General features: G+C 46.2%; 1 pseudogene; it reads right to left on the bottom strand.

Annotated features, from left to right (window-relative positions):
- Window positions 1-5,187: 5,187 nt before the first annotated feature.
- On the bottom strand, window positions 5,188-8,599 carry LOC119947619 (annotated as a pseudogene).
- Between the last annotated feature and the right edge of the window lie 18,439 nt (window positions 8,600-27,038).

Raw genomic sequence — 27,038 nt, 5'->3', positions numbered from 1 at the left:
AAGGCGGTGGTAGAACCCTCGTTGCACTGGACTAAGATGACCCTGGCCTCGGATACCATGTCTAAGTCAGGATTCGAGGGGAGGTCTACAGCCAGACCATGTGGATGCCCACTTGAATAAGGGAGCAGGCCCAGACGATGGAGAAAGGCTCCCTGGGCCCCATCCACGTACTCATTCTGCTCCCCAGCCCGATGACCCTGAAGGCCAGGATCACGGTGACCGTTTTGGCCAACGTGACTGAAATGGCCACGGAGAAGGTGACTACGAAGGCTGTCCGTTGCAAGCGGCAGGTGGCTGGGCCATGGAAGCTGATGAAGGTCAAGGAGGACAAGCAGCAGAGCTGAAGGGAGAGTGTAAAGTAGACCACAGTTGTTAGCTTTCACGATGGGGGTGGCCCGGCGGTGGACAAAGACCCCTAAAACCAGGGCAGTGAGGAGAGAGAAACAGAGGGCTAAAAACACCAGAACCATTCCTAAAGGCTCCTTGTAGGAAAGGAAAACCACCACTTTCGGGACACACTGATCTCTTTGAAGATTTGGAAATTCATCTTTTGGGCACCTGATGCATTGATCCAAATCTGAAAGGAATAAATTGGATTCCCCACCCCACCTGGGATAAGGCATGAAGTTCTGGTCCCTGAGGAGACAATAAGGCAATGAGGAGGCTGGGGTCCCAACTACTCTATTCCTCCTACCTCCAGCATGGCCTAGTGGATGGAGCCGTGACCTAGAGTCAGAAAGACCTGGGTTCTAATATCAGCTCCACCACTTTTCTCCTGGGTAAATTTGGGCAAGTCACTTCACTTCTCTTTGTCTCAGTTACCTCATCTGTAAAGTAGAGATGAAGACTTTGAGATCCATTTGGAGATAGAGCTCGGGCCTGGGAGTCAGAAGGCCATGACTTCTAATCCTGGCTCCACCACATGCATAACCTTGGGCAATTCTCTTCAGTTTTCTGTGCCTCAGTTACCGCATATGAAAATGGGGATGGAGACTGTGAGCCCCAGGTAGGACAGGGACTATGTCCATCCAGTTTTCTTGTAACCACACAAGAGCTTAGAACAGTGCCTGGCACAGAGTAAACGATTAACATATACCACATTTATTATTATTATTATTATTATTATTATTATATGGACTACGTCCAAACTAATTAGCTTTTATCTACCTTGTTGCTTAGCACAGCGCCTCACATATAGTAAGCACTCAACAGAAACCATAAAAAAGCCCTCCAAGCATCTTGGCACCCCTGTCAGAGACTGAGGCTCAGATAATAATAATTGTGGTATTTTTTAAGCACATACTATGTGCCAAGCACTGCACTAAACGCTGGAGTAGATACAAGATCATCAAATCCCAAATGAGGCTCACAGTCTAAGCAGGAAGGAGAACAGGTATTGAACCCCCATTTGGCGGATGAAGGAACTGAAACACAGAGAAGTGAAGTGACTTGTCCAAGTTCACACAGCGGACAAAAAGTGGGTCTGGGATTAGAACCCAAGGCCTTCTGATGCCCAGGCCAGGGCTCTATCCACTATATTATTTTGCTTCTCTAGACACCTAGGAAACGCTTAACATACATAATAGTTATTATTGTTATTACCATTATTATTTCTCGCTCTCAGAAAGCCCTCCCAGAATGCCTTGCCCAGCCCACCGCTGTGTGACCGGGAAGCATGATTCTCAGCAGCCACCTAACGATCTGATTGTTGATCTCTCCCTTGGCACAGTGCAAGCAGTTGTAGTAACAGGAGGCTTTCCCTTCCCGAGCTTTTTTCCTGAATCCTGGCCGGCAGCTCTTGCTACACGTGGAGTTGGGGGTCTGTGCAAATAGGAAAAGAGGGAAATGGGCAGGGCATTGAGCCTTTCCTCCATTGGACTCAGGGTCATGAGGGAGGATAGAAAAAGATATAGAAATCCCAGGCCAATATTCCTCTGACGAGGGGCAGAAGATCGTGAGTTCAATCAGAGCTCAGAACAGTCTTCATCGTTAACGGGATCTATTGAGTGGTTAATGTGTGCAGAGTACTGCATTGAGCACTTGAGAGAACAATCAGTCATGTAATAATAATTATGGTATTTGTTAAGCGCTTACTATGTGCCAAGCACTATATTCAGCATTTACTGTGTACAGAGCACTGTATTAAGTGCGTGGCTCAGTGGAAAGAGCACGGGCTTTGGAGTCAGAGGTCATGGGTTCGAATCCCGGCTCCACCACATGTCTGCTGTGTGACCTTGGGTAAGTCACTTAACTTCTCGGAGCCTCAGTTACCTCATCTGTAGAATGGGGATGATGACTGTGAGCCCCACGCGGGACAACTGATCACCTTGTATCCCCACCCAGCGCTTAGAACAGTGCTTTGCACATAGTAAGTGCTTAACAAATGCCATCAAAAAAAATGCAACAGTGTAAACGTTCCCTGTGCAAAGTGAGCTTACGACCTAGAGGGAGAGACAGGTATTAATATAAAAAAAAATTTGATATATAAAGCATGTATATGTACACAGGTGCTGTAAGACGAATATCAAATGTCCAAAGGGCACATATTCAATTGCATAGATGACACAGAAGGAAGACAGTGCTGGGGAAAAGAGAGCCTAATCAGGGAAGGCTTTAAATGTAGGGAGAGTGGTGGTCTGGCATCTATCTATCTATCTATCTATCTATCTATCTATCTATAGATAGATAGATAGATATATCTTATATAAATATAAGATAAACAGATTGTCCCACGTGGGACTCACAGTCTTAATTTCCATTTAAGAGATGAGGTAACTGAAGCTCAGAGAAGTTAAATGAGTTGCCCAAGTTCACACAGCAGACAAGTGGCAGAGCCAGGATTAGAATCTACATCCTCTGACTACCAAGCCCGTGCTCTTTCCACTAAGCCACGCTGCTTCTCTGGAATGGAATATGGAATGGGAGGGACTTCCAGGCTAGAGGGAGGTCATGGGGTAGGGGTAATCTGTGAGATTGACGAGGCCGAGGTACAGTGCATAAACTGCTATTAGAGAAGCAGAGTGTGCAGGATGGACCGGAGGAGGAGATCAGTGAGGTGAGGTAGGAGGGGGCGAGCTGACTGAGGCCTTTAAAGTCAAAGGGGAAGGAATCTCATAATTTCATTTCATCCATTTCTGCAGCCCTACCGGCTTCTGATCCAAGATGACAACCTAGGATCTCATCCAATGACACCTTCTCAATCAACCAGTCAATCAGTGGCGTTTACTGAGTGCTTGTTGTGTGCAAAGCACTGTACTAAACACTTGGTAGAGTGCAATAAAACAGAGTTGGACGATCCATTCCCTGTCCACAAGGAGCTTCCAGGCCAGAGGAGGAGACAGACATTAAAATGAATTATGGATATGGACGTTGTGGGACAGGAATGTGCCTGTTATATTGTTATATTGTACTCTCCCAAAGGTTTAGTACAGTGCTCAGCACACAGTAAGTGAAGCAGAGAAGCAGCATGGCTCAGTAGAAAGAGCACGGGCTTTGGAGTCAGAGGTCATGGGTTCAAATCCCGGCTCCGCTAACTGTCATCTGTGTGACTTTGGGCAAGTCACTTAACTTCTCTGGGCCTCAGTTATCTCATCTGTAAAATGGGGATTAAAAATTGTGAGCCCCCCGTGGGACAACCTGATCATCTTGTAACCTCCCCAGCGCTTAGAACAGTGCTTTGCACATAGTAAGCGCTTAATAAATGCCATCATTATTACAGTAAGTACTCAGTAAATATGATTGACTGACTGACAGAAAGGCTGAAGGATTGACGGTGGAGTGGACACCAGCACAAACTGGCCTCGTTGAGGTTGTCTGGCAGCTTCCTGGACTGGAATCCACCTGGAGGCTGACCTGGGCCAAGAGCCCCATGTAGCCCAAGATGCAGTAGAAGGCGATGGCAAAGCTTTCTTTGCACTGGACGACAACGGCTCCAACCTCTGATGCCACATTCATTCAATCGTATTTATTGAGTGCTTACTGTGTGCAGAGCACTGTACTAAGCGCTTGGGAAGTACAAATCGGCAACATATGGAGACGGTCCCTACCCAACAACTGCACTGTGCTTGGGAAGTACAAGTCGGTAACATACAGAGAAGGGTCCCTACCTGAGAACGGGCTCACAGTCTAGAAGGGGGAGACAGACAGCAAAACAAAATATGTACACAGGTGTCAGGATCGTCAGAACAAATAGAATTATAGGTATATGCACATCATTAACAAAATAGATAGAATAGTAAATATGCACAAGTATAATAAATAGAGTAATAAATCTGTACAAATAAATACAAGTGTTGTGGGGAGGGGAAGAAGGTAGGGCTTGGCGTGGGCGGTGGGGTGGAGGAGAGGAAAAAGGGGGCTCAGTCTGGGAAGGCCTCCACATCCACATCATGGAACAGCGGTGGGAGGGGAGATCCCCAGCCAGGCCGTGCAGATGCCCACTTGGACAAGGGAGCAGACACAGGCAATGGAGGAAGGTGTTCTGGGTCACAACCATGACCTCATTCTGCCCCCCAACCCGGTGGCTCTGAAGGCCAGGACCACACTGCTGTCTCGGCCAATATGGCAGAAATGGCCACAGAAAAGACGAATCCAAAGACCATTTGTCAGAAGATGCAGGTCATCTCCCCCTCCTCCCCCCTCCTCTTCTTTCTCCTGCTACCCCACTTTCTTTACCCGAGAAAATGACCCATCCCCCATTATCCCCTCCTCACTAATGATGAAATCTTGGCCAGCTGGGGCTTGGGGCATGAACTCTCCCACTTTGACCTACCTTTGCTGTCATTCTGTTAAATCTGATAGTTCAGGACGTCAAACCTTCTGGTCTCCCAGCTGTTGTCACCCAAGTGGACGTGCTCTCTGGCACTGATGTAGACCACAGCGTTCCTCAGGGACGATTGGAGCTGGAAGGAGAGGGAAAAGTCAAAGACTGATGTCAACGAAGAAGGAGCGTGGCCTTGTGGATAGAGAGAGGGGAGAATTACCTGCCATGGGCGAGGGACCCGACTTGGTCCATCTCCCGATGTCTCCATGTCCTTTGCAGCCCAGATCTCTTGGTGGAGGGTGTGAGCTATGGCATACACAGCACTGTACACATTGTAACAGTGGGGAGATAGCTTCATGTCCCAGATGTCCAAGGGCCTGCTCTCCAACGTACCGTTTTTGCCACAATGTCCCAGGACACCAGGTCTAGGTGGAGCTGGACAATCTAAGGCCCATGGCCAGAAAGACCATAAAAACACATTTTATGGATATTTCTAATCTAATATAGTTCAGGGTCCGTTTGAAATCCCTGAAACCTGGAATCTCCTTCCTATGGAGTGAAAATGAAAAGGAGGCTTGGCAAAAGGTGTTATTTCTGATAATGGCATTGGTTATCAAATCCCAATCGGATGTGGTGACCTATACTTTGACGAGAACGGGGGCTTTGGTCCATACAATATACAATTGTCAGTAAAGACAATGTATCCACATAGACAGCGACCACATTCGCTGATGATGTATTAATTTCTCTGTGGTCACACTCAGTCTGGAGTGTACTTTCAGAACATAATTCGTCGATTCTTTTAACGTGAGCCACACAGATGCCATTCTTGGTCATCTCCTCTGTTAGGACCATAGCGAACGTCTTCCCTCGAATGTCATTGGCGACCAGTAGACCGATCCAGACACAGTGAAAATGTTTCATAAGATGGATCATTCCCAAGGGCAGATTTGAGGAACATGCAGAGATCTGATAAAGAGATGTGAACCAGGCCTTATCTCTGAGAGCTGGGTCTTTTGGGCCATAAGAAATCTACAGGAGAGACAGAGCCAGGGAAGGGAGGACTCTGGAGTGGAGATATGGGCAGGCAGACAACATCATTCCTTGTTCTCGAATCGATCAATCAATCCATGGTTTTTAATAAGCGCTTACTAGATGTAGAGCCCTATACAACGCTCTTGGAGGGTAAAACAGAGCTGGGAGACAGGGGCTCACAAGGGGCTTACAGTCTACAGGGAGTCTGCCTACACCATTCTGAGCGAAGACACCAATCCATTTCATTGATTTTGACTCCTTAAGGGAATTTTCTGGCCTCGGAATATCCATGGGATAGTGCTCAGTGCAGTGGTTGGCACGTGGTAACTGTTTAAGAAATAAAAGAAAACAACAACAGTGAAAATAACAGCAGACGAATGCTTGTCTGCCCCTTGTGGTCAGGATTCCTCACCTGGGGGAGCTTATAGAGTCCCAGAAACGAAAAGCCTGTCGTGGACACTGTTGATGACATCCCTCCCATGACAGCCAATAGTTTGTCCCGCTGCTCCGGCTCACAGCTGTAGTTGGAAACCATCCCGGATCTCCTCGAGAGCAGAGCCATCGAACTTTAGGCCTTCGTCGGCCACAGGAAGTTGGAATTGAAGAGGTGGAAGCCCAGAGAAATATTGGGTAACAGGCTGGGGTCCTTGTTGATCTCCTCCACAGCAAACACCAGGGCCATGAGATGCTGGTAGTGTTTTGTGAAGTATCTGTAAATGGGAAGGACGAGAGATGGCACTGAAGTGTCGGGGTATAGTGGAAAGAGCTCACGCTTCGTGGTTGAGGAACTCTAGGCCCCAGTTACTCCATCTGTGAAATGGGGATGGAGACTGTGAGCCTCATGTGGGACAGGGATTATATCCAACCAGATAAGCTCGTATATTCCCCTTAGAAGTTCTACAGTGCTGGCACCTAGGAAATGCTTAACAAATACCATTGGGTTAAAAAAATAAAACGGGTGTTGAACTGTCGAGCAGCAGTGGGACAGGGATGGGAAGGAGAAAGCCCCCTGGCGCTACAAACGATGTGGGAAGTGAGTTCAAACCTTCCCTGTATCTCTCTCAGGGAAAGCAACAAGGAGACTGCTAGGTGGGTGAGTCAATCGATCAGAGATTTTTATTTAGCACTTTCTGTGTGCAGAGCACTGTACTAAGCACTTGGGAGAAGGCAATATGTACCAATATGGATGGAACAGGTTGTGAGTGTGGACTCGTGTCTGCTTGATGCAAAAAGTGACCTTGGGAGGAAATGCAGTCAGGGTAAGCAGCAGGAGGAAGATCGACATAACATCACAACATCGCCAAGATCCGCCCTTTCCTCTCCATCCAAACCACTACCTTGCTGGTTCAATCTCTCAACCTATCCTGACTGGATTACTGCATCAGCCTCCTTTCTGATCTCCCATCCTCCTGTCTCTCCCCGCTTCAGTCTATACTTCACTCTGCTGCCCGGATTATCTTTGTAAAGAAAGGCTCTGGGCATGTCACTCCCCTCCTCAAATATATTCCAGTGGTTGCCTATCAACCTACAAATCAAGCAAAAACTCCTCATTCTCGGCTTCAAGGCTCACCTCGCTCCCTCCTACCTCACCTCCCTTCTCTCCTTCTACAGCTCAGCCCGCACCCTCTGCTCTTCTGCCACTAACCTCCACACTGTTCCTCGTTCTCACCTGTCCCGCCATCTCCCCCTGGCCCACGTCCTTCCCCTGGCCTGGAATGCCCTCCTTCTACACATCCGCCAAACTAGCTGTCCTCCTCCCTTCGAAGCCCTATTGAGCTCACCTCCTCCAGGAGGCCTTCGCAGACTGAGCCCCCTTTTTCCTCTCCTCCTCCTCCCCTCCCCATCGACCCCCACCCTACATCCTTCCCCTCCCCACAGCACTTGTATATATTTGACATATTTATTACTTTATTTATTTGACTTGTACCGATTTACTGCTGTATTTATTTTATTAATGATGTGCATATAACTATAATTATATTTATTCTGACGGTTTTGACACCTGTCTACTTGTTTTGCTTTATTGTCTTTCTCCCCTTTCTAGACTGTGAGCTCGTTGTTGGGTAGGGACCATCTCTTTATGTTGCCGACTTGTACATCCCAGCGCTTAGTACAGTTCTCTGCACACAGTAAGTGTTCAATAAATACGATTGAATGAATGAATGAAAGCAAAGGAGGGAATTCATAGTTCTGAAATAGTTCTGACTCCAACAGATTCTCTGGACTCGTTGAGTCCTCTGGACTATGAGCTCCTTGTGGGCTCAGAATGTTTTTCCAAACTCTGATATATTGTATTCTCCAATCACTTACACGTGGCAATCAATCAATCGATCAATCAGTGGTATTTAGAGGGCTTACTGTGTGCAGAGCACTAAACCTAGTACTAAGTGCTTAGGGCAGGGAGAGTATCCACCACTTTGATTATTATTTCAGTGCCCTGCCACACAGTAAGGTCTCAATAAACACCACTGATTAATTGGAGTTCCCTGAATAGCTATATCTGGCCCGTGCCTATAGACGTTAATGTCATCCGTGCCCCAGCACTCGTGCCCACTGCCCTTCCTTTCTCCCCATCCAGTGGTGCCGCCTCCCCCTCTGCTTCCTTCCATCCTACATCCTGGGTAACACAAACACTTACTCTATGGACTCGGGAAAGAACAGTGGCCATTCCATGAAGTTCTCAAAAGAACCAAAGTGACTCATAATCACATCCAGAGGGAAGAGTCCTCCAATCACCCCATCTTCATCCTGGTAGAAGCCGCTGGAATGATTTCTCTCCAAGGTGCAGGGAGGGTTGACCATCCCACACTGGACACCACTGAGCTGAGAGAATAGGATAGCCCAGAGAAGACTAAGCCTCATGGCCACAGCCCTAAAACACAATGAGAAAACTACTCACTGGAGGGACAGGTTGATCCAGAGGCTGACAGGTTGAGATTAGAGAGCTGTTCAGCGTTTCGGGCTCCCCTGAGGATTCATTCCACACACTGGTGCAGCGCCTGGATGGAGATGGTCCTCAATCCAGGATTGCAGTGGGAGTGGATCGGGGGGATATTTATAGGGATGTTTTTACCTGATGGAAGAGTTACTGGTTCCGCCTCATGATCTTTGTTTTCAGTGGCTTAAGTGACCTGAGGCTCCTCTTCCTCCCTGCTCTCCTGGCCCCTGCCTCCCTCCCAGAGAAGCCATGATCACAATCTCTGAGAAATACCAGCCTTGGTTGCTGCACCTGCCTATTCATAAGTGGACAAACAAGAGCTGGAAACGTGCCTCCCAAATCTGTTGCATTGTACTCTCCCAAGTACCATTGATTAATTCCTCTAGACCGTAAACTCCTTGGGGGCAGGAAACATGTCTACCAACTCTGTTGTATAGTTCTTACCCAGGTGCTTAGTAATAATAATAAACGTAATTGTATTTATTAAGCGCTTACTATGTGCAAAGCACTGTTCTAAGCACTGGGGAGGTTAAAAGGTGAACGGGTTGTCCCACAGGGGGCTCACAGTCTTAATCCCCATTTTCCAGATGAGGTAACTGAGGCACAGAGAAGTTAAGTGACTTGACAAAGTCACACAGCTGACAATTGGCAGAGCTGGGATTTGAACCCATGACTCTAACTCCAAAGTCCGGGCTCTTTCCACTGAGCCACGTTGCTTCTCATATACAGTGGTCATCACATAAACACTCAATAAAGACCGCTGATTGATAGTGGGCAGGGAACATGTCTATCAACTCTTTGGCATTGGATTCTCCCAGGAGCTTAATGCAGTGCTCTGCACACAGTGAGGGCTCAATACCATGGATTGATCGTGGACAGGGAACCGGCCTACTAACTCTATTATATTTTACTCTCCTCCGTGCTTATTACAGTGTTTCTGCACACTGAAAATACTCCATAAACACCATGGATTGATTGTGGGCAGAGAACGTATCTACCTAGTCTATTGAATTTGACTCTCCCACATGCTTAGTACAGTGCTCTCTACAGATTTAGCTCTCAATAAATAGCACTGATTGAATGATGTGTAGAACATCCAGAAGGAGCTTAGGACACTGGGACTTCAGTGGAAGCAGGTCTCTAAATGGAATCAGACACTTTCTCAAACACAAAACAACAAAGTGTCTTCAGGCTGCGTGTCCCTTTGCCAATAAACTCTTGTGCTTTCTGGAGAATTTCCAGTTTCAGAGACAGGGAAGCATGGCCCAGTGGAAAGAGCATTAGCCTGTTCATCAGATAAACTAATAGTAATAATTAACTTGTAACTATCCCAGCCCTTAGAACGATGTTCAACGCATCTTAAGTGCCTAACCAATAGCATTAAGGAAGGCTATGAGCAGATTTGTGTGGGGAGGGAGTTCAAGGCAGGTGGAACAGGAAACAGGAGGTGTAGAGGGTGAGCTTCTGATGAATGAAGAGCACAAGCTGTAGACTTTGAAATTTTGTTATTTTTAGATTGTGTATCCCACCTGTGTACCCAGTGTTAGCATAGTTTTCTGCACGGAATGCACTTAATAAACATTACAACTCTTACTACTACTGGAAGCAGTGTGACCTAATGGCGAGAGCACGGGCTTGGGAGTCAGAGGATGTGGGTTCTAATCCACTTGTCTGCCATGTGACCATGGGCAAGTCACTTCACTTCACTTCACTTCACTTTTCTGTACCTCAGTTACCTTATCTGTAAAATTGGTGATTAAGACTGTGAGCCCTGTGTGGGACAGGGTCTGTGTCCATCTACATTACATTAACCCCAGTGCATAGAATAGTACTTGGCATATTAGCACTTAGCAAATACCGTATTACTACTGCTACTACTACTGCTACTGCAATGACTACTACTTTCACTACTAATAACACTACTATTCAATCATATTTATTGAGCACTTACTGTGTGCAGAGCACTGTACTAAGCGCTTGGGAGAGTATAAGACAACAATGAACATACATATTCCCTGCCCACAACGAGTTTACAGTCTACAAGACTAGCTTACAATCTACAGGATGAGCTTTACTCCATTACCAGTACTACTATTCCTACTACTACCACTACTCTGACCATTCTACTTTCTGATTCAGTCATTCAAACAGGGAACTCCCAATCTGCCCTTCCTCCTATCCCATTTTACATCTTGAGTAGGACTTATTAACTGAAGGACAATTGTTACAGTCTTTGCCCCACCAATACATTGGAGACTGTAGTCTCCATGGTGCCAGGAAACCTATCTGATTTGACTGTGCAATTTTTTGAAAGCTTGGAAGAATACCTTGGTATTATTATCTTTTAATTCTTCATAAGAGGTCTCGAGTGTCCTCATCGTTGCCGTCACCACCCTCTACCTGGTACCTCCACACCCCCGTGTATTTCTTCTCCAGGACCCTGTCTGTCTGCAACTTCTGCCTCATCTCTGTCACCGTCCCCAAATCCATCCTCAGTGCCCTGCGCAATTGTCAATCCATCCCCTTCCTGGGCTGCATTACCCAAGTGTTTTCCTTTGTGATATTTGGTGCTGTGGACCAGGTCTTCCTCATGGCGATGTCCTATAACCACTACATGGCCTTCTGCCGCCCCCTACTCTATGACATCATCATGGACCGAGGGGCCTGTGAGAAGATGGCGGCCACCTCCTGGCTCACCGGTGGCCTTTACATCCTGTTGCACATAGCCACCACTTTCTCCTCCCACTTCTGTGGTCCTCGCGTCATCCACTAGTTCTTCTGTGCGATCCTCTAGTTACTGAAACTCAAGTTCCTGGGAGAGGCCCGGGCAGAGGTCTACGTTCTGGCAGTAAGTGCCACTTTAGTTCCGGGTTGCTTCGTATTCTTCCTTGTGTCTTATGTCCACATCTTCTGGGTCAGGCTGAGGATGCGATCCACCGAGGGCTGTGCCAAAACCTACTCCACCTACCTGCCCCACGTCACTGTCATGACTTTATTCTTAGCGAACTCTGCTTTGCCTACCTCAAGGTCGTTTCTGACTTCCCCTCGGCCCTGGACCTGCTGGTGTCCGTCATCTACAGTTTGAGGAAACGAGACATGAAGTCCACCCAAATGAGAATGGTAGTGGGGAAATGCCTCTAAAATGGGGATAGAACCTTCTTCTCAATGAGGTCATGGGTCCTTCTAGTCCAGGGAATGCTGGGTCCCGCCCATTGGGATCTTTCACATGGGAGTCACTGTTGACAATAGATTCTCCCACATAGACAGATGGACGGCATAGTTGTGGAGTCTTCAGGTTCAAGGACCACCATGCCCAAATTGTGTAGGACCTCAGCTTCTGCTAAGTGCACACCTGCCCTCTTTGTCCCTTTCTGTCTTATTCCCACAGTGCTCAGCACACAGCACTCAAGAAATACAGTTGATTGATTAATTCACTTCGTAAGTGATGGACAATGAAACAAGATAGAGAACTAGGCTAGGATGGGAAACTGTCAAAGTATGTGAGGAGGGGAGGAGATAAGGCTAAGGTAGAAATGAATAGCTAACAAAAGCGTTCTAAGGTGCTGTTATGAGAGTTAGAGCAAATGCAGTAGAGAAAATAGGACAAATGTCTCAGCTCCATCATCAAGAAGTGACTTCTGACTAGACACATAAAGTAAGGACTGTAGCCTATAGCTCCATGCTCAAGAGTTTACCTCAACTGGACATATAACATGGCCCAGCATGAAAACCATAAAAGGGAAGACTTGTCCATAGCTCCAACCTTAAGAGGTGACTTTGGCTGGATATGGAATAATAATAATGATGGGATTTGTAAAGTGCTTACCATGTGCCAAGCACTGTTCTAATTACTGGGATAGGTACAAGGTAATAAAGTTGCCCCACGTGGGGCTCACAGTCTTAATCCCCCTTTTACAGATGAGGTAACTGAGGCACAGAGAAGTTAAGTGACTTGCCCAAAGTCACACAACTGACAAGCAGTAGAGCTGGGATTAGAACCGATAACCTCTGACTCCCAAGTCGTTGCTCTTTCCACTAAACCACGCTACTTCTCAGCATGCGTGTAGCTTAACATACAAATTACTAGAGGGATGGCCATTGTCTATAGTGCAGCATGGCTTAGTGGATACAGCACAGGCCTAGGAGTCAGGAGGACCTGGGTTCTAATCTCAGCTCCACCTCTTTCTGCTTTGTGACCTTGGGCAATTCATTTAACTTCTCCGCACACCAGTTCCCTCATCTGTAAAATGGGGATTAAGATTGTGAGCCCGCTGTGGGACAGGGACTTAGTCCACTTTGATTATCTTTAATGTTCTCCAGCATTTAATATAGTGCCTGACATCTATTAAGCACTTAACAAACACCATAAAAGAGAGAGTGTGTCAAACATGCATTAAAGACATAGGCTTGTCTCCTGACAAGGCTAGACATTGGAACGGAGTTGGAATCCCCCTAAAACGGGCTCACGGTCTAGAAGGGGGAAACAGACAACAAAACAAAACATGTAGACAGGTGTCAAAACCGTCAGAATAAATACAGTTATAGCTATATGCGCAAAATAAATAGAATAGTAAATATGTACTAGTGAAATAAATGGAGTAATACATCTGTACAAATTTATACAACTGCTGTGGGTAGGGGAAAGAAGGTAGGGTGGGGGAGATGGGGAGGAGGAGCGGAAAAAGGGGGCTCAGGCTGGGAAGGTTTCCTGGAGGAGGTGAGCTCTCAGTGGGGCTTGAAAAGGAGGAAGAGAGCTAGTTTGGCGGATGTGTGGAGGGAGGGCATTCCAGGCCAGGGGAAGGACGTGGGCCAGGGGTCGATGGCGGGACAGGCGAGAATGAGGAAAGTGAGGAGGTTAGCGGCAGAGGAGCAGCGGGTGCGGGCTGAGCTATAGAAGGAGAGAAAGGAGGAGAGGTAGGAGGGGGCGAGGTGATGGCGAGCCTTGAAGCTAACAGTGAGGAGTTTCTGTTTGATTCGTAGGTTGACAGGCAGCCCCCGGGAAAAAAGGCCCTTGTTATCACCGAGTTACTTTAAGAACAACCTCTTTCGCACCTAGTCAGCCCATCCATGCTATTTGGCTGTTCATCTCCGCTCCCACGAACCCCCTTAACAGTTCCGCCCTACTTCCAACTGCCATCCATAGGACTCCATCCTCCTCCACCTCCGAGACAATTTTGCCAAGAGCCCCTGGATTTTGCTTGCCATTAACCTCTTTGATCTGATTTGACTGACCTATGGACAATTCATCCTTCTACTTTGAGCATCATCCGCCCATTTTAGGGTCGCTTCTGCACATTGCCAACTTGTATTTACCAAGCGCTTAGTACAGTGCTCTGCATAGAGTAAGCACTAAATAAATGAATGAATGAATGAATATTAATTGTTAACTGCTGTCTGTCATGTCATCTGCTTATTTTTTACCATCACATAGTAATTGTTATCTGCTCTCTGTGATACCATCATCTGCTTATTTTATTATTGCCATAGCACGTTAATTTCAACCACCCTCTGTGATGTCATCGCCTACTTATATCATTGCTACTGCGTTATTGCTACTTCATTTTAATTGTTAACCTTCCACTTTGCTGTCATTTACCTTGCTGACCTCACCATGAACTATCAATTCCCCTGCTCCCAACTGCCCTTCCCATTCCTCACCCTTCCCCTCTCCCACCCAGCTATTTCCCTGCCTTTCCCCGCTCCCTCCCCCGTCCTCCCCAGGATCCCTCTGTACCAGCGCCAATCCTCAACTCCTCCCTCCCAGTCCCCTCCCTCCCCTCCTCCCCTCCCCCATCCCATCCCAGTTCTCTTTTCTCATCGTCACCCCTCTTCCCACTCTCCCTGCCAAGGCCCCCGACCACTCATCCCAATCCAAACCCTCCCCACCCCTCGCACCCTTCCGCCTCCCTCACCTCCCTCCACAGCTGCTGCCAAGTGTGGCCTTTGGAACCCCTCCTCCATTATAGGTAAGTTCCCTTTCATCCTGGACCTATTCCTTTCCAGCTCTCTACTCCTCCTCGCCCTAACTGAAACATGGCTGTCTCCAGATGACACGGTCTCTTCTACTGCTCTCTCCAGTGGAGGCCTTTTCTTCTCCCACTCACCCAGACTCACCGGAAAAGGGGGAGGTGTCGGTTTCCTGCTCGCTCCCCAAAGTTGCTTTCGCACTATCCCTCTTCCCCCTTCCCTTTCCTTCCCCTCCTTTGACGCCCACATTATTCGCCCCTACCACACCCTCCAGATTATTGTAGCCATCATCTACCGCCCCCCAGGTGGACCCACCTCCAATTTCATTAACGATTTAGACCCCTTTCTCACCTTCCTTCTCTGCTGATCCTCGAAGACTTCAACATCCACATGGATGTGACTCCTCTGACGCCCATCTTCTATCTCTCCTTGACACTACCAACCTCCTGCTCCACCCCACCTCACCCACTCACCAACCTGCCCACACCCTCGTCCATCTCCTACCGCTGCACTATCTCCACCCTCACCAACTCTGAAATCCCTCTCTCTGATCATAACCTTCTCTCCTGCCTCCTCACTCACACTCCTCTCCCCTGTAAATCTATATTACAACCTCACAGAGACCTCCACTCCCTCGACCCCATCTATCTTTCTCAGCACCTCACACCCCACCTCGCCTCCCTTTCCCCTCTACCCAATCTTGATGATCAGATTACTGCTCTCAACCCTCCCCTCTCTACTCAGCTCAACTCACTCGCTCCCCTTTCCCTTCGCCGCTCTCGTACCACTAACCTACAGCCCTGGATCACTCTTACTGTCTGCTTCCTTCGCTTTTATTCTAGAGCTGCTAAACGCTGCTGGCGAAGGTCTAAACACCAAGCCAACCTCGTTCACTTCAAGTTTATCCATTCCTGCCTTAACTCTGACCTCTCCTCTGCCAGACAAAAGTAATTCTCCTCCCTTATTGACACCCATGCCCATCATCCCCGTCAGATCTTCCGTACATTTAACTCCTTTCTCAGGCCCCCTGTTCCTCCCCCGCCTCCATTCCTCATCCCCAACGATCTGGCCTCCTACTTCATTAGCAAAATTGACTCCATCAGGTCTGAGCTCCCCAAAATCACTCCTCCCGCTTCTCAACCCTCTCAACCCTCTCCGATACTCTCCCATCAGTCCCAGCAGTATCCTCAGATGAGTTATCCTCCCACCTCTCAAGTGCTACTCCATCCACTTGTGTTTCAGACCCCATTCCTTCTCATCTTATAATAATAATAATAATAATGTTGGCATTTGTTAAGCGCTTACTATGTGCAAAGCACTGTTCTAAGCGCTGGGGGGTTACAAGGTGATCAGGTTGTCCCACGTGGGGCTCACAGTCTTAGTCCCCATTATACAGATGAGGTAACTGAGGCTCAGAGAAGTTAAGTGACTTGCCCAAGGTCACTCAGCAGACATGTGGCGGAGCCGGGATTCGAACCCATGAACTCTGACTCCAAAGCCCGGGATCTTTCCACTGAGCCATGCTGCTTCTCTGAGCAGCATTCTGAGCTCTGAGCTTCTCTGAGCTCTTCTCTGAGAGCTTTTATGAAATCTCTCGCCCCTTCTCTCCTCCCCTCCTTAACTTCCATCTTCAACCACTCAATGTCCACTTGTTCCTTTTCCTCTGCTTTCAAACATGCCCACGTCTCCCCATCCTAAAAAAACCCCTCTCTTGACCCCACCTCCCCTTCTAGTTATCGCCCTATCTCCCTCCTACCATTCCTTTCCAAACTCCTAGAACGAGTCGTCTACACCGAACGAGTCATCTACACCTGCTGCCTCGAATCCCTCAAAGCCAACTCTCTCCTTGACCCCCTCCAATCTGGCTTCCGTCCCCTACACTCCACCGAAACTGCCCTCTCAAAGGTCACCAATGACCTCCTTCCTGCCAAATTCAACGGCTCCTACTCTATCCTAATCCTCCTTGACATCTCAGCTGTCTTCGACACTGTGGACCACCCTCTTCTCCTCAACACGCTATCCAACCTTGGATTCACAGACTCTGTCCTCTCCTGGTTGTCCTCTTATGTCTCCTGCCGTTCATTCTCAGTCTCCTTTGCGGGATCCTCCTCCCCCTCCCATCCCCTTACTGTAGGGGTTCCTCAAGAGTCAGTTCTTGGTCCCCTTCTGTTCTCTATCTACACTCACTCCCCTGGTGAACTCATTCGCTCCCACGGCTTCAACTATCATCTCTACGCTGATGACACCCAAATCTACATCTCTGCCCCGATCTCTCTCCTTCCCTTCAGGCTCGGGTTTCCTCCTGTCTCCAGGACATCTCCATCTGGATGTCTGCTCGCCGTCTAAAACTCCATATGTCCAAGACTGAACCTCTTATCCCCTTGCATTTAAGAATCGCGTAAAAAATCAATTTGAGATGCTTCTCAAAAGTAAGGAACCATTAATTCATTCATTCATTAGTTCATTCAATCGTATTTATTGAGCGCTTACTGTGTGCAGAGCACTGTACTAAGCGCTTGGGAAGTACAAGTTGGGAACATATAGAGATGGTCCCTACCCAGCAACGGGCTCACAGTCTAGAAGGGGGAGACAGACAACAGAACAAAACATGTAGACAGGTGTCAAGTCATCAGATTAAATAGGAGTAACGCTAGATGCACATCATTAACAAAATAAATAGAATAGTAAATATGTACAAGTAAAATAACTAGAGTAATAAATCTGTACAAATATATGTACAGCTGCTGTGGGGAGGGGAAGAAGGTAGAGCGGGGGTGATGGGGAGGGGGAGATGAGCTCTCAGTAGGTCTTTGAAGGAAGGAAGAGAGCTAGCTTGGCGGATGTGCGGAGGGAGGGCATTCCAGGCCAGGGGGAGGACGTGGGCCAGGGGTCAATGGTGGGACAGGCGAGAACGAGGCACAGTGAGGGACCACTGTCAGGAACCAGAGAAACTGTGGATAGAGATTTAAATTGTCATCAAGGAAGAAAGCAAGAAAGTATTGCAAAAGGTTAGGGAGCAGAAGAAGTCAAAATGGATGTTGAACCTAGCTCTGGAAATAGCCAAAAAAGGGAAGGAAGCAAAAATCAGAGGACAAAAGAACCTGGTTAAAGAACTGAGCCAAAAATTCCAGCGCTCTGCCAGTTGAAGGACAAACAGGATCATTGTTACAACATTTTTAAATAAATGGAAGTCAATAATGAATGTGGGAGGACAAAATCACTATTTCAGAAGATTTAAGGAAATTAAGGGAACATTTCATTCTTGGATTGGCTTTGTCGAAAGCAAAGATGATAAATGATGCCAGTGAAATCAAACAGATATGGAGGTAATACACAAAGGAACTATATCAGAAGGACATCAATATACAGTAAGTATTTGAAAATGCTCCTTATGAATTAGAGCCTCTCATCAGGGAAAAGCGAAGTTAGATTAGCTTTGCACTGTCTTACCAAAAATGAGGCACATGGATTTGATAGACTTCATGTTGAGGTGTTTCAGGCAACTGGAGAGGAATCGGTTAATATCCTTACCAAATTATGTTAACAGATATGGTTAACCACTCAATGGCCATCTGATTGGAAGATAGTTTATGTTCCAATACTGAAGAAGGGAGATACCACTAAATGCAACAATTACTGCACAATTTCCTTTATCTTACATGCCCCCTAGGTATTGCTATGTTATAAGGCATCGAATGGAGACCTACGTGGAACATCAATTTCCCGATGATCGAGCAAGATTCCGGAAAGGACAAGGGACACGAGATATTATTGCTGATGTATGTTGGATAATTGTAAAGACAAGAGAATATCAAAAGGAAGTCAGCATGTGCTTTATTGATTATAGTAAGACCTTTGACTACAAAAATCATGAGAAGCTCTTGAGCACATTAAAGAAAATGGGCATGCTGGATCATTTTCTGAGCATGTCAACCCCTCCTCAAAAATCTCCAGTGGTTGCCTATCAACTTCCGTATCAAGAAAAGACTCCTAACTGTTGGCTTCAAAGCTCTCCATCACCTTGCCCCCTCCTACCTAAGCTCCCTTTTCTCCTTCTACATTCCAGCCCACACACTCCATGCTACTCGTGCTAAACCTCTCACTGTGCCTCATTCTCACCTGTCCCACTGTTGATCCCTGTCCCACATCCTACCTCTGGCCTGGAATGCCGTCCTGAAGGCTCACCTCCTCCAAGATGCCTTCCCAGGCTAAGCCACCCTTTTCCTCTGCTCCTCCTCCTCTCCCCACCACCGAAACTCTCTCCCTTTGCTCTACCCCCCACAGCACTTGTATATATATGTACATATTTATAATTCTATTTATTTATACTAATGATATGTAATAATCATAATAATCATGGTATTCGCTAAGCACTTACTAAGTGCAAGGTACTGTACTGAGCACCTGGGTGGATACAAGCAAATCTATAATTTTACTTATTTATATTGATGTCTGTTTACTTGTTTTGATGCCTGTCTCCCTCCTCCTAGATGGTGAGCCCGTTGCAGGCAAGGATTGTCTCTATTTGTTGCTGAATTGTGCTTTTCCAAGGACTTAGTACAGTGCTCTGCACGAAGTAAACACTCAATAAATATAATTGAATTAATTAATTAATGCAGAACCTGTATGCTGGACAGGCGTCTACAATAAAACCAGAATATGGAGAAAATGATTGTTTTCCCATTACTAATAGGGTAAATCAAGGATATATCTTATCACCTTATCTATTCATCCTTTATGCCAAATACATAATGAGAAGCTGTATTGGATGGAGATGAATAGGGAGCCAAGATTGGAGGAAGGAATACGAACAACTTTCATTGTGCTGATGATATTACCTTACCAGCAAAAAATGAAGAAGATTTGAAGGGCTCATTATTAAAAGTTAAGGAGCAGAGCAAAAAGAAAGGCCTGCATTTAAATGTCAAGAAAACATAGATCATGACAAGTGGAAGTTTGAACAAATTTATAGCAGATGGAAAGAAGATAGAAATAGTTGACAATTTTTCTCTCCTGGTATCAATAATTTATAATGAAGGACCTAGCAGACAAGAAATATGCCAAAGATTAATGCTAGGAAGATTTGCTGTGAAGAGCCTCGAAAAAGTTATGAAATGTGCTGATGAAACAATTGCCACAAAAATACAAATTGTCGATTCTAAAGGTGTTTCCAGTGACAATGTATGGATCTGAAAGCTTGCCATTGAAAGAACAGGATAGAAAGAGAACCTATTCTTTTGCAACATGGTGTTGGAGAAGGCTTTTGCAAATGCCATGGACTGCCCCAAAAACAAACAAATGGGTTTTGGAGTAAATTAAGCCGACGTAGTCTTTGGAAGGCCAAATGACTCGATTTAGATTAGCATATTTTGGACACATCATCAGGACAACTAATTCTCTGTAGAAGACACTTATGCTAGGAAAAACCCAGAGAAAAAATGGAAGAGGCCGACTAGCCGCTAGATGAATAGTAACCATAACAATACCAGAAGAACCGTTAGCAAGGGTATGGACTATAGCAGAAGACAGGACGTTCTGGAGAAAATATATCCATAGAGTCACTAAGAATCGGAAATGACTCGATGGCACTTGATAATGATAAGAGGATATATAGATCCAAGTGCATAGATGATGCAGAAGGGCGAGGGAGAAGGGGAAATGCGGCCCTAGTGAGAGGAGGCTTCTTGGAGGAGACGTGATTTGAATAAGGCTTTGAAAGTGAGGAGAGTGGTGGTCTGGCAAATAGTCTCCACCTCGAAACCATAAACTCTTGTGGAGGGAGAAGATGTCAATCAACTCTGAGAAACTGCATTCTCCCAAGCACTTAGTACAGTACTCTGCATGCAGTAAAGCACAGTAAAGCAGCGAGAAGCAGCACGGCTTAGTGGAAAGAGCACGGGTTTTGGAGTCAGAGGTAATGGGTTCAAATCCCAGCTCTGTCAATTGTCAGCTGTGTGACTTTGGGCAAGTCACTTAACTTTTCTGTGCCTCAGTTACCTCATCTGAAAAATGGGGATTAAGACTGTGAGCCCCCCGTGGGACAGCCTGATCACCTTCTAACCTCCCCAGCGCTTAGAACAGTGCCTTGCACATAGTAAGCACTTAATAAATGCAATTATTATTATTATTATTATAAATACCACTGATTGACTGATGAAGGAGGAGAGAGATACAGTTCAGAGGAAGGTCGTGGGCAAGTGGTCAGTGACTAGATGTATGAGAACGAGGTACATTGAGTAAGTTGGCATTAGAGGAGCGCAGTGCAAGGACTGGGTTACAGTAGCAGAGCAGCGAGGTAAGGGAGGAGGGGCCAAGGTGATCGAGTCCTCTAAAGCTGATGGAAAGGAGTTTCTCTTTGATACGGAGGTGAATGGGTAACCATTGGAGGTTCTTGAGGGATGGGAAAACAATAAGATGAACTTTTTTTCAGAAAAATAATCACAGCCCCTTCTTTACCATAACTTCAGAGTCACCCGAGAGCCAATTGGCTGGAGGTTTTAGGAATTGTCACTGACACAGCTTGTCCCTACTGCAGGCTGCTCGGCTCAGTCGGTCTGGGGAGTGTGTGGAAGGTGGGCAGCAGGGATTGGGAGGCTGATCTTCCCAGGATCTGGAAGGTGGGAATAAGAGATGGGGGCAGTGGGGAGAAAGAGATAGTTTCCCTCCTGCTCTATTTGTAAAAGATCCCAGTTCTCCCCATGTTGTGTTCAGAGCCCCAATTAACAGTCTGTGCCTCCAACATTTCCTTTGGCTATCACCTAACGGAACTCCAATCATACAGTGCTATTTATTGAGCACTTACCGCGTGCAGAGCATTGTACTAAGCGTTTGGAATCAATCAATAAATCAGTGGTAATTACTGAATGCTTATTGTGTGCAGAGCACTGTGCTAAGCATTGGAGTCTAAAAATGGCAGTTACTGAATCCTTACTGTATGCAGAGCACTGTACTAAGCATTGGAATCTTGTAGGGTTTGTAGTAGGTAACAACTGCTATGAATTTTATTTTATTTTATTTGTACATATTTATTCCATTTATTTTATTTTTTTAATATGTTTTGTTTTGTTGTCTGTCTCCCCCTTCTAGACTGTGAATCCGCTGTTGGGTAGGGACCGTCTCTACATATTGCCAACGTGTACTTCCCAAGCGCTTAGTACAGTGCTCTGCACGCAGTAAGCACTCAATAAATACGATTGAATGAATGAATCTAACAATGGCAGTTACTGAATCCTTACTGTATGCAGAGCACTGTACTAAGTATTTGGAATCAATCGATGGCAGTTACTGAATGCTTACTGTGTGCACAGCACTGTACTAAGCATTTGCTTAGTACTGTACTAAGCATTTGCTTAGTACTGTACTAAGCTGAATGCTTACTGTGAGCAGAGCAATGTAAATCAAGCAATCACTGGTATTTATTGAGCACTGCGCAGAGCACTGTACTACATGCTTGGAATTAATCAATGGTATTTACTGAGCTCTTTCTGTGTGCAGAACATTGTGCTAATAATAATGTTAATACTACTAATAATAACTGTGGTATTTGTTAAGTGCTTACTATGTACCAAACACTGTTCTAAGTGCTGGGGTAAAGACAAGGTAAGCTGTTTGTTCCACATGGGGTTCACAGTCTTAATTCCCATTTTACAGATGAGGTAACAGGCACAGAGAAGTTAAGTGGCTTACCCAAGGTCACAAAGCAAACAAGTGGCAGAGCCAGGTTTAGAACCCACATCCTCTGACTCCCAAGCCTGTACTCTTTACACCAAGCCACGCTGCTTCTCACTTGGAATCAATCAGTTAGAATCAAGTACCTGGGAAACAGTCTGGCCTAGTGGATAAAGCACAGACCTCTAAGTCAGAAAGACCTGGATTCTAGTCCTGGCTCTGCCTCTCACCTGCTGTGTGACCTCAGGGAAGTTACTTCACTTCTCTGGGCCTCAGAAACCTCATCTGTGGAATTTGAACCCGATGTGGGACAAGGACCGGGTCCAACCTGACTAGTTTGCATCTACCCCAGATCTTAGTACAGTGACTGGTAAGCGCTTAACAAATATCATTAAAAAATGGAAATTCCCCTCCTGAAGCTTTGCCCCCTGCAGTAGTCTCTGGATCACTGACAGGAAAGGGGAAACATTTATATTTTACTCTCCCAAGCACTTAGTAGAGTGCTCTGCATACAGTCTGACTGATTGCCTGAGAGATCAGTATTCTGTATTCAAAGCTGGGTCAGAGTTCTCACACGTCAAAGGAAAGCATCCCTTCAAATGGGGAATATTTCCAGGGTCTTGGACATGTCCCAACACCCAAACTACTAAATCCAGATCTCTGTTTCCTCTTTCCCCTTCCAATTTCAAAGTTTGAACCAGAAGGAAAAACAACATGGCTAGTGGATAGAGGACAGGACTGAGAGTCAGAGGCCCTGGGTACTAATCCCAGATCTGCCACTAGTCTGCTGTGTGACCTTGGGCAAGTCACTTCTCTGTGCCTCATTTAGTGCAACTGTAAAATGGGGATTAAGACTGTGAGCCAACCTGATTATCTCTTATCAAACCTAGTGCTTAATAGGGTGTCTGGCACATATCTCTGTGCCTGTGTTTCCTCATCTATAAAACGAGGATTAAATCCTACTCCCTCTTATTTAGACCGTGAGCGCTATGTGGGACAGAGACTGTGTCAAACCTATATTGTATCTACCTCAGCACTTAATCCAGTGCTCGGCACTTAGTAAGTGATTAACAGGTGGCTTAGTGGCAAAAGCACAGGCTTGGTAGTCAGAGGTCGTGGGTTTTAATACCAGCTCTGCCGCTTGTCAGCTATGTGACCTTGGGCAAGTCACTTAACTTCTCTGAGCCTCAGTTACCTCATCTGTAAAATAAGGATGAAGACTGCAAGCCCCACGTGGGACAATTTGATTACTTTGTACCTATCCCAGCACTTAGAACAGTGCTTGGCACATAGTAAGTGCTTAACAAATACCAACATTATTATTTATTATTATACGTTTTATATATACAGTATTATATGGGTTGGAGAAGCAACATGGCATAATGGATAGAGCTCAGGCCTAGGAGTAAGAAGGTCATGGGTTCAAATCCCAGCTCTGCTACTTGACTGCTCTGCGACCTTGGGCAAGTCAATTCTCATCTCTGTGTCTCACTTACCTCGTCTGTAAAATGGGCATTAAGACCGTGAGCCCCACGTGGGACAGGCACTGTGTGCAGCCCTATTTGCTTGTATCCACTCCAGTGCTTAGTACAGTGCCTGGCACCTAGTAAGAACTTAACAAATACCATAGTTATTAATATTATTACTCTCCCAAACGCGAAGCAGCATGGCAAAGTGGATTAAGCATGGGCCTGGAAATCAGAAGGTTGTGGGATTATAATCCCAGCCAGCTCCACCATTTATCTTTTGGGTGACCTTGGATAAGACCTTGGATAGACTCCTCACTCTCTACTTCAAGGCTCTCCATCACCTCGCCCCCTCCTACCTCACCTCCCTTCTCTCCTTCTACAACCCAGCCCTCACTCTCTGCTCCTCTGCCGCTAACTTCCTCTCTGTACCTCATTCTTGCCTGTCCCTCTGTCGACCCCCGGCCCACGTCCTCCCCTTGGCCTGGAATGCCCTCCCTCCACCCTACCTCTCTTCCTCCCTTCAAAACCCTACTGAGAGCTTACCTCCTCCAGGAGGCCTTCCCAGACTGAGTCCCCTTTTCCTCTCCTCCTCCCCATCACCCCTGCCCTACCTCCTTTCCCTCTCCACAGCACCTGCATATAACCTGTATATATATTTGTACAGATTTATTACTCTATTTATTTTACTTGTACATGTTTACTATTCTATTTATTTTGTTAATGATGTGCATCTAACTTTACTTCTATTTATTCTGATGACTTGACACCTGTCCACATGTTTTGTTTTGTTGTCTCTCTCCCCTTTCTAGACTGTGAGCCCGTTGCTGGGTAGGGACAGTCTCTGTATGTTGCTAACTTGTACTTCCCAAGCGCTTAGTACAGTGCTCTGCACACAGTAAGCGCTCAATAAATATGAATGAATGAATGAATGAATGAAGTCACTTCTCTGGGCCTCAGTTCCTTCATCTATAAAATGGAGATTGAAACTGTGGGATATCCCCATGTGGGATACAATCCAATTTGCTTGTATTTACCCCAGTGCTTACTATAGTGCCTGGCCCATAGGAAACCATTAACAAATACCACAATTTTTATTATTACAGTGTAAACGCTCAATGGATATGATTGATTGATGAACAAATACAACTAATGAAAGGAGACACTCACAAGGAAGGCTTGTATGGCTGATTGGAATCAGGCAATCAGGAACTGGACAGAGGTCTGGGAGGGCAGCAGTTATAGGACAGGATTCCATTAGCTCATCTCCCAGCAGAATTGCAATTATCTTGTCACTGACAGGAATATGGCACCACTGCAGGTGGGAGGCAAAGAGAAAGCACTGGTGCCCTTGTGTTACACGAAGAACCCAGGAGCAGGTGGGCCTCAACTCTAACCTTTGAGCCCCCTTAGACCCAGCTCTGACAGTAAACATTCAGGACCTGGGACGTCAGGGGAGGGAGGGGCAGGGAGTCTTCTTTCCTGGGCGTTAGTTAAGTGTGGAGAAAACAATCTCGCCTAAAGCTATGGGAAAGATGCAGCAATCTTTCATAGTTCTCAGAAGTTCATACATCAGGGCCGAGAGACGCATATTCCTTGAGCACTTTGTCTCTGACCCCCACAGTATTTTCTCACACCCTTGGTAGATGTGGGCCCCATTACTGCAACTTCATGATGTTACTAGAAGGAGTAGGGAAGCAGTGCGGCTTTTTCCATCCAAACTGCTACCACATTAATCCAAGCACTTCTCCTACCCTGCCTTGATTACTGTATCAGCCTCCTCGCTGACCTCCCTACCTCCTGTCTCTCCCACTGCAGGCTGTACTCCACTCTGCTGCCTGGATCATTTTACTAAAAGATGTTCAATCAATTGGTTGCCCATCTACCTTGTGCAACAAACTCCTTACCCTTGGCTATAAAGCACTCAGTCTCTTGTCCCCCTTCTAGTTCACCTTGCTGCTCTTCTTCCAGCCCACTCACTATGCTCCTCTAATGCCAACCTACTTGCTGTACCTCATTCTAGTCTATCTCACCACTGACCCCTCATCCACTTCCTGCCTCTGGCCTGGAACGTGTCCCCCACCTCCTCCCCAACCTTCATATCTGACAGACGATTACTCTTCCTACTTTCAAAGCCAAATTGAAGGCGCATCTCCTCCAAGAAGCCTTCCTTGACTAAGCCCTCATTTCCTCTTCTCCCACTCCCTTTTGCTTTTCACTTGGATTTTCTCCCTTTATTCACCCCTCCCTCAGCCCCACAGTACTTATGTAGATGTAAATCAATCAATGGTATTTATTGACCACTTACTATATACAGAACACTGTTCTAAGTTCTTGGGAGAGTAGATTACCACAGAATTAGCAAAGGCGTTTCCTGTTCATAATGACCTTTGTAACTTCTGTCTCTCCCTCTTGACTAAGCTCACTGTGGTCTGGGAATGTGTCTACCAACTCAGTTATACTTCATTCTCCCACACAGGAATTCTCTGCACACAGGAATGTTCAATAAATACATTTGATTGATTGGTTGATAGTGAAAAGAGCATGGGGCTCAGGGTCAAATGACTTGATTTCTAATCCTGGCTCTGCCACTTGTCTGCTGTGTGATCATGGACAAGTCACTTAACTGTTCTGTGCCTCAGTTCCCTCACCTGCAAAATGGAGATTCAATACCTCTCTTCCCTCTTACTTAGACTGTTCACCCTCTGTTGGTCCTGATTACCATGTATCTACCCCAGCACTTAGTACCGTGCTTAGCATGTAGTAAGCATTCAACAAAAATTATTATCCACCTCCACATGCCCTTTGCCCTCATCCTCCCTCTAGCCTGGAACTCCTCCCCCTTTCTTATACATATCTAGCAACTCTGTTGTATTCTAGTCTCCCAAGCACTTAGTACATTGTTCTGCACACAGTAAGCACTCAATAAATACCATTGATTACTTGATTGATTGATTGACTGATACACAACAGACCACCACATTCCATGCTTTCAAAACCCTCCTAAAATCACACTCCCCATCCAGACCATAAGCTCATTGTGAGCAGGGAATGTGTCCATTATATTGTTTTACAGCACTCTTCCAAGCGCTTCTTTCCCAATCCAACGTTCTCTCCTCCATCCTAATCCTACTGAGAGCTCACCTCCTCCAGGAGGCCTTCCCAGACTGAGCCCCTTCCTTCCTCTCCCCCTCGTCCCCCC

Source organism: Tachyglossus aculeatus, chromosome X5, assembly GCF_015852505.1.
Source record: "Tachyglossus aculeatus isolate mTacAcu1 chromosome X5, mTacAcu1.pri, whole genome shotgun sequence".
Classification (NCBI taxonomy): domain Eukaryota; kingdom Metazoa; phylum Chordata; class Mammalia; order Monotremata; family Tachyglossidae; genus Tachyglossus; species Tachyglossus aculeatus.
The sequence above is the reverse complement of the archived record's forward strand: the minus strand, read 5'-3'. Positions and strand labels throughout refer to the sequence as shown.